This window comes from Aegilops tauschii, chromosome 4, assembly GCF_002575655.3.
Source record: "Aegilops tauschii subsp. strangulata cultivar AL8/78 chromosome 4, Aet v6.0, whole genome shotgun sequence".
Classification (NCBI taxonomy): domain Eukaryota; kingdom Viridiplantae; phylum Streptophyta; class Magnoliopsida; order Poales; family Poaceae; genus Aegilops; species Aegilops tauschii.
In genome coordinates, this window is record NC_053038.3 from 216,962,811 (window position 1) to 216,972,166 (window position 9,356).

Consider the following 9,356-nt stretch of genomic DNA (forward strand, 5'->3'; position numbering starts at 1 on the left):
GCCATCCGCCTCCAGTCCACCACTCCGAGCCAGCCGCCACGGACACCACCACTCCTCTCGCTTCGTCTCTTCCTCATCTCCCCCAAATCCGTCACCCTTCTCCTTACCCTCGCCAATCGATCTGCAGCCGTCACCTTACAATCTCTAATCGGCAATGGAGATCACTCCTTCGCTGGCACAACTCCTCATTCAGGTGGTTGCCGGCGATGCGGAGAAGCTCCCCCGTCTGCACGAGATATGCTCATGGTTCCCTGACCTTGTGATGCTCTACAAGGAGGCGGTCGACATCGCCTATTGTCTCATTGACGATGAGAAGGTCCGCATGCGCCCGAACCGCTCTCTTCTGGTGGAGTACCTCTACTGGGCAATGATGGAGGCGGAGAGCAACGATCCGGTGTAGAGGTACTGCTGGAGGGCATGCAAATCAAGCCTTGCTGATGGCGCGGCTCATGGCGCTGGGCGGGGCACTGGCGCCGGCGCAAGTCATGCAGCTAGCCAGGGCGTCCAGGGCGCGGGCGAGGGCGACCAAGGCCATGGCGAGGGCGGTCATGGTGATGCGGCTTGGATGCGCTGCCCGGTGCCTCGCCAGCCAACCTACGTAGGAGGAGGATGCATGCAAGGGAAAAGGAGGTGACCCTGCCGTGTCGCTCTCCCCGCTTCCCCTGGCGCTCTCCGAGGATTGCACGCTCCGCCGGCACGCCGTAGAGGTAAAACCAATCTCAATTTTATTGTAATTCGGTAGAAAATTTGTATTAGGGTTTAGTAAGCATGAATGAGTTTGAATTATTTTGTAGTTAGCTAGGTAAAATATTACTCTGAATTATATTATAGCTAGCTAGGTAAAATATTGGTTTGAATTATATTGTAGCTAGCTAGGTAAATATTAGTTTGAATTATATTGTGTTAGTACACACATTTAGAAAAAAAATTGTTTGAATTATATTGTGTTAGTACACACATTTAGAAAATAAATTAGTTAAAATTATATTGTGTTAGTACGCACATTTAGATTAAAAATTAGTTAAAGTTATATTGTGTTAGTACACACATTTAGAAAAAAAATGTGTTTGAATTATATTGTGTTAGTACACACATTTAGAAAAATAATTAGTCAAACTTATATTGTGTTAGTACACACATTTAGATAAAAAATTAATTAAAATTATATTATGTTATTACACACACTACTAGGAAAAGGCCTACTAGTGGTGCACCAGTTTTGCCTACTAATGGCGCACTACTGGTGCGCCACTAGTACCACGCCACTAGTATTTTTTACTAATGGCGCACCAGTATAGGCCATGGTGCGCCATTAGTATGCCTCCCAGGGGGCCATATTTACCCATGTGCTTTGCCATACTAATGGCGCACTGCGGGGTGATGCGCCATTAGTATCCTTTGGCATACTAATGGCGCACGTTGGGGTGATGCGCCATTAGTATGTATATTAGGGATTTTTTTCTTTTCTGATATTTGCACAGATTACAAAATATATTATTGGACAGAATATAAACAGCACCACACAGCAACAGCAGATTCATCGAATACAATAGAAGATTAGTCTCTGAATACAATTCATCATATTAGTCTCCGAATTTAAAAGACCGAACAAAGATAGAACATTACAAGTCTCGAGACCGCGAGTAGCGAGTTTGTCTTCACATTACAAGTCGATATCGATCATCTAAACTACCATCACATAGAAGAGAGCTGCAGTCATCACTGGGCCTCTTCGGTTGGCTGCCATCTGTGCGCCATAAGTAAATTTTTTTATATAGCAATGGCGCACATCTGTCCTTCCGTTGCCTCTTCGGTTGGCTGCCATCTGTGCGTGCGCCGCCATCATCAGTGGTGGCATCCTCGGCGGCACCATCAGTGGTGTCATCCCCGACGCCACTAGGGGTTGTGTAGTCAGGATCGGTGTCTTCTGCGGCGGCGTCCTCATAGCGGTGAGGTTCTTCCTCCATCTCCTGTGACAGCTCCCAGAATTGCTTGCCGTCCGAACCGCCGGCCTCATCGTTGTGGGCCATGTTTCGCTCTAAATAGGAAAAAAGTTTGGTCAAAAAGTTGGTTATTGTCAAGGAACAAGATCATGGTCTCATCATTTAGGGTTTGTTGACACCGATGCATCCTAAAAGCTAAGCTTTTATCATTTAGGGTTTGTCGACGCCGAGGCACCCTAAAAGCCTAAGCGTACATCATTTAGGTTCTCATCGACACCGAGGCACCCTAAAAGCTAAGCTGGGAAGGAGAATTCTAAGTTGGGCCTAATCACTTGGCTCTATTGCCACCTATGGTTTAATGCAGCAAGAATAAAGGGGCAGTTGATCCTACTTAATTAAGTACTAAGACCCCGGCCCATGCATTAGTCACAAGTACCCCATATGTCCTATTTTTAGCAAAGTCATGCTAAAATTCATGGAAAATTTCAGCATGACCTTTGCTAAAAATAGGACATATGGAGTACCCGAATTTGCCGGAACGGAAGTTAATCGACATTCCAGCAAACTCAAGGGCCTCTCGGGGTACAGCAGAAGCATCACAAGTTGACAAAATTCCCAAGTAGTACAGTAGCAGCATCACAAGTAGTACCAATGAACATATAGTCCAGCACATTCTGAATTTTGATAAATGACAGCAAGTTAACTCATGCTGACAGCAACAAACTTATAACAACATAAATGAAATTGCAGTTGTACGATCATAAACTTATAACAACATAAACTCATGCTGACAGCAACAAATTGCAATGATCAAGCTATCTGAAAACAGAGTACTTGTTGATTAACTATCAAGCTATCTGAAAATAGAGTACTTGTTTATTAACTGGCAGGGTAGATAAGAGACTGCAAATTAAATAGCCATATATCCATCTTCTGAGCTATGAGCCATGGACCATCCACCCCATGAACTAGGAGTGTCATGCAGCATAAAAACTGCCAGTGGCCAGAAGAACTGCACCAAAGCAACTGCAGTTTTGCAACTATGTGATAGTGAACAACACAAGAGGTGTTGCTGCTCAGGGCTTCAATTTGAAATACTACTGGAAGATAACTAACTAAAAATATGTGGAAGTGGAGCATTACTACTCTACAGAAAGATAACGCAATGTAACAAAAAGTGGACATGTACAATAGGCTAGGCAAAGCAGGATGGGGAACTGGCAAAAGCCTCTCTACTGAGCAGGGTTACTTTATTAGGTGAGAACCTGCAGATTGTGTATTGGTCCTTGTTTGCTGACCTCTTGTTTGTTTCCTCTGTGCCAAAACTTACTGTCTGGTTCTGAAACTGATACAGTGACAAGGGAAAAAGAAAATGGGCATCAAAACCAAACAATGTGCTAATAGTAGTAGGAGTACTAACATGACTAAAGTCACTTCTGCAAAAAAAAGGGAAAGGAGCTCTTGCCCCCATTGCCAAGAATCTTTGGTGCTTGAGAGGGAAGCTTGGTCACTTTACAAAACTGAACCCCCCACACCACCAGTAGAACACAGCCATTCTTGAAGCTAAAGTTTTTATGCTTAAAACCTTCTTAAATAGCAGTGCTTAGAACAAGATAGTCCCAAGTCCAGGCCACCTCCCCCTCCCTAGTTACACTACAACATCCATCCAGACTCAAGTATTCTGACAAAGCAAAATGTGATTTCAAGGTGGGGTAGAAGTAGGAGCGTGAGAGTAACTGTTTTCATTTTCTTCCTTTTTCGTGTTTGTTGTGTGTTGACACTTATCACAGTACCCAAGTGTGTATCAAAGAAGAGAATGCAGCTTGTGGAAAGGATGCCACTGCTTTCTTCAGTTTCAGTTCCGAAGGTTGGTGTCTATCTGAATCTGTGTGTTTCTTTTGCAGGCTCCCAACGCAATGGTGGATCAGATGGGGCTAACAGTGGTGCCATCGGCATATGATTCGTGCAGGGGAAAATGAGCAGGGATTTTGATAAACAAAGAGAAGTGAATTTGGGTGGAGGGGTGAGACCTGGAACACTGGAGGCCGGAGGGGGTCGAAGCAGAGGTTGAGTACGCGAAGCTTCGTCAATTCCCGGAGCCCCTCGACGTTGGCGATCTTGTTCCTGACAAACTGCACACACGCACGCATGAGATGCGGAAGACGAAGAAGAAAACTAGAAAGGGAAGAAGAGAAGGGGAAGATGGACAACTGCGGGGTGGTGCTGCTGGAGATGTTGTCGGGGCGGCGGGTGCTGAACAAGAAGGAGGAAGGAGGAAGGAGGAGAGGGACCTGGGCGGGCGCGGCCGGTCGCCGGAGGGGTCGGGGTCGGGGTTGGGATCGGGGTCGGCAGCGGTGGCGGCGTCGAAGGGATGGCTCGAGGGCGTCCGAGCTCGTCCGGGTCCTCGTAGTCGAAGAGGAAGACGGCGGCGGTCCTCCTGGGCGCCTCGGTTGGTCGTGGGGAGGCCGACGGCCACGTGCTTCGCGGGTCGGCGCGGGGGCGGCGGCGCGGGGGAGCTGCAGTGGTGGGGGCGCGGGGGCAGCGGCGCAGGGGAGCTGCAGTGGTGGGGGGCGCAGGGGCGCGGGGGCGGCGGGGGTGGAGTCCGGCGGGGGTCGGGGAGTTACTGGCAAGGGAGAGGGACGAAGGGGATCTGGCGAGGGAGAGGGAGGAATTAGCTAGGGGGGAAACTTACTAATGGCGCACCCCGAAGCGGTGTGCCATTAGAATGTTTTTTTAGATAGCAATGGCGCACCCACGATCGGTGCGCCATTAGTAATCTTTTTTTTATATAGCAATGGCGCACCGGCTAGAGGTGCGCCATTAGTAATCTTTTTTATATAGCAATGGCGCACCAGCCAGAGGTGCGCCATAAGTAATTTTTTAATATTATTTTTTGTTGCATCTAATAATTTTTTAGAAAATGAATATGAATATGAAACAGTAATAATTTTTTATAAAAACAGTAATAATTTTTTGTGACGGTGGAGCGGGCCGGGGAGGGTGCGGGGGGTCGTCGGCGGCGGTGGAGCGGGCCGGGGAGGGTGCGGTGGGTCGTCGGCGGCGGTGGAGCAGGGGAGGGTGCGGTGTTGGGGAACGTAGTAATTTCAAAAAATTTCCTACGCACACGCAAGATCATCGTGATGTATAGCAACGAGAGGGGAGAGTGTTGTCCACGTACCCTCGTAGACCGAAAGCGGAAGCGTTTAACACAACGCGGTTGATGTAGTCCTACGTCTTCACGATCCGACCGATCAAGTACCGAACGCACGACACCTCCGAGTTCAACACACGTTCAGCTCGATGACGTCCCTCGAGCTCCGATCCAGCCGAGTGTTGAGGGAGAGTTTCGTCAGCACGACGGCGTGGTGACAATGATGATGTTCTACCGACGCAGGGCTTCGCCTAAGCATCGCTACGATATTATCGAGGTGTAATATGGTGGAGGGGGGCACCGCACACGGCTAAGAGATCAATGATCAATTCTATGTCTAGAGGTGCCCCCTGCCCCCGTATATAAAGGAGCAAGGGGGGTTCGGCCGGCCAAGGGGAGAGGCGCGCCAGGAGGAGTCCTACACCTACCAGGAGTAGGACTCCCCCCTTTTCCATGTTGGACTAGGAGAGAGAGGGGGAAGAGGTGGAGGGGAGGAAGGAAAGGGGGGCGCCGCCCCCCTCTCCTTGTCCTATTCGGACTGGGGGGGGGGGGGAGGGGCGTGCGGCCCTGCCCTGGCCTCCTCTCCTGTCTTCCACCTAGGCCCATTAAGTTACCGGGGGGTTCCGGTAACCTCCCGGTACTCCGGAAAAATCTCGATTTCACCCGGAACACTTCCGATATCCAAACATAGGCTTCCAATATATCAATCTTTATGTCTCGACCATTTCGAGACTCCTCGTTATGTCCGTGATCACATCCGGGACTCCGAACAACCTTTGGTACATCAAAACATATAAACTCATAATATAACTGTCATCGTAACGTTAAGCATGCGGACCCTACGGGTTCGAGAACTATTTAGACATGACCGAGACACCTCTCCGGTCAATAACCAATAGCGGAACCTGGATGCTCATATTGGTTCCCACATATTCTACGAAGATCTTTATCGGTCAGACCGCATAACAAGATACGTTATTCCCTTTGTCATCGGTATGTTACTTGCCCGAGATTCGATCGTCGGTATCTCGATACCTAGTTCAATATCGTTACCGGCAAGTCTCTTTACTCGTTCCGTAATACATCATCCCGCAACTAACTCATTAGTCACAATGCTTGCAAGGCTTATAGTGATGTGTATTACTGAGTGGGCCCAGAGATACCTCTCCGACAATCAGAGTGACAAATCCTAATCTCGAAATACGCCAACCCAACAAATACCTTTGGAGACACCTGTAGAGCACCTTTATAATCACCCAGTTACGTTGTGACGTTTGGTAGCACACAAAGTGTTCCTCCGGTAAACGAGAGTTGCATAATCTCATAGTCATAGGAACATGTATAAGTCATGAAGAAAGCAATAGCACATGCTAAACGATCGAGTGCTAAGCTAACGGAATGGGTCAAGTCAATCACATCATTCTCCTAATGATGTGATCCCGTTAATCAAATGACAACTCATGTCTATGGCTAGGAAACATAACCATCTTTGATCAACGAGCTAGTCAAGTAGAGGCATACTAGTGACACTCTGTTTGTCTATGTATTCACACAAGTATTATGTTTCCGGTTAATACAATTCTAGCATGAATAATAAACATTTATCATGATATAAGGAAATAAATAATAACTTTATTATTGCCTCTAGGGCATATTTCCTTCAGTCTCCCACTTGCACTAGAGTCAATAATCTAGATTACATAGTAATGATTCTTACACCCATGGAGTCTTGGTGCTGATCATGTTTTGCTTGTGGAAGAGGCTTAGTCAACGGGTCTGCAACATTCAGATCCGTATGTATCTTGCAAATTTCTATGTCTCCCACCTGGACTAAATCCCGGATGGAATTGAAGCGTCTTTTGATGTGCTTGGTTCTTTTGTGAAATCTGGATTCCTTTGCTAAGGCAATTGCACCAGTATTGTCACAAAAGATTTTCATTGGACCCGATGCACTAGGTATGACACCTAGATCGGATATGAACTCCTTCATCCAGACTCCTTCATTTGCTGCTTCCGAAGCAGCTATGTACTCCGCTTCACACGTAGATCCCGCCACGACACTTTGCTTAGAACTGCACCAACTGACAGCTCCACCGTTCAATGTAAACACATATCCGGTTTGCGATTTAGAATCGTCCGGATCAGTGTCAAAGCTTGCATCAACGTAACCATTTACGATGAGCTCTTTGTCACCTCCATAAACGAGAAACATATCCTTAGTCCTTTCCAGGTATTTCAGGATGTTCTTGACCGCTGTCCAGTGATCCACTCCTGGATTACTTTGGTACCTCCCTGCTAAACTTATAGCAAGGCACACATCAGGTCTGGTACACAGCATTGCATACATGATAGAGCCTATGGCTGAAGCATAGGGAACATCTTTCATCTTCTCTCTATCTTCTGCAGTGGTCGGGCATTGAGTCTTACTCAATCTCACACCTTGTAATACAGGCAAGAACCCTTTCTTTGCTTGATCCATTTTGAACTTCTTCAAAACTTTGTCAAGGTATGTGTTTTGTGAAAGTCCAATTAAGCGTCTTGATCTATCTCTATAGATCTTGATGCCCAATATATATGCAGCTTCACCGAGGTCTTTCATTGAAAAACTCTTATTCAAGTATCCCTTTATGCTATCCAGAAATTCTATATCATTTCCAATTAGCAATATGTCATCCACATATAATATCAGAAATGCTACTGAGCTCCCACTCACTTTCTTGTAAATACAGGCTTCTCCAAAAGTCTGTATAAAACCAAATGCTTTGATCACACTATCAAAGCGTTTATTCCAACTCCGAGAGGCTTGCACCAGTCCATAAATGGATCGCTGGAGCTTGCACACTTTGTTAGCTCCCTTTGGATCGACAAAACCTTCCGGTTGCATCATATACAACTCTTCTTCCAGAAATCCATTCAGGAATGCAGTTTTGACATCCATTTGCCAAATTTCATAATCATAAAATGCGGCAATTGCTAACATGATTCGGACAGACTTGAGCATCGCTACGGGTGAGAAAGTCTCATCGTAGTCAATCCCTTGAACTTGTCGAAAACCTTTCGCAACAAGTCGAGCTTTATAGACAGGAACATTACTGTCAGCGTCAGTCTTCTTCTTGAAGATCCATTTATTTTCAATGGCTTGCCGATCATCAGGCAAGTCAACCAAAGTCCATACTTTGTTCTCATACATGGATCCCATCTCGGATTTCATGGCTTCAAGCCATTTTGCGGAATCTGGGCTCACCATCGCTTCTTCATAGTTCGTAGGTTCGTCATGGTCTAGTAACATAACCTCCAGAACAGGATTACCGTACCACTCTGGTGCGGATCTTAATCTGGTTGACCTACGAGGTTCAGTAATAACTTGATCTGAAGTTTCATGATCATTATCATTAACTTCCCCACTAATTGGCGTAGGTGTCGCAGAAACTGGTTTCTGTGATGATCTACTTTCCAATAAGGGAGCAGGTACAGTTACCTCATCAAGTTCTACTTTCCTCCCACTCACTTCTTTCGAGAGAAACTCCTTCTCTAGAAAGGATCCATTCTTAGCAACGAATGTCTTGCCTTCGGATCTGTGATAGAAGGTGTACCCAACAGTCTCCTTTGGGTATCCTATGAAGACACATTTCTCCGATTTAGGTTCGAGCTTATCAGGTTGAAGTTTCTTGACATAAGCATCGCAACCCCAAACTTTAAGAAACGACAACTTTGGTTTCTTGCCAAACCGTAGTTCATAAGGCGTCGTCTCAACGGATTTCGACGGTGCCCTATTTAGAGTGAATGCAGCCGTCTCTAAAGCATAACCCCAAAACGATAGCGGTAAATCAGTAAGAGACATCATAGATCGCACCATATCTAGTAAAGTACGATTACGACGTTCGGACACACCATTACGTTGTGGTGTTCCGGGTGGCGTGAGTTGCGAAACTATTCCGCATTGTTTCAAATGTAGGCCAAACTCGTAACTCAAATATTCTCCTCCACGATCTGATCGTAGAAACTTTATTTTCTTGTTACGATGATTTTCAACTTCGCTCTGAAATTCTTTGAACTTTTCAAATGTTTCAGACTTATGTTTCATTAAGTAGATATACCCATATCTGCTCAAATCATCTGTGAAGGTGAGAAAATAACGATATCTGCCACGAGCCTCAATATTCATCGGACCACATACATCTGTATGTATGATTTCCAACAAATTAGTTGCTCTCTCCATAGTTCCGGAGAACGGTGTTTTAGTCATCTTGCCCATGAGACAC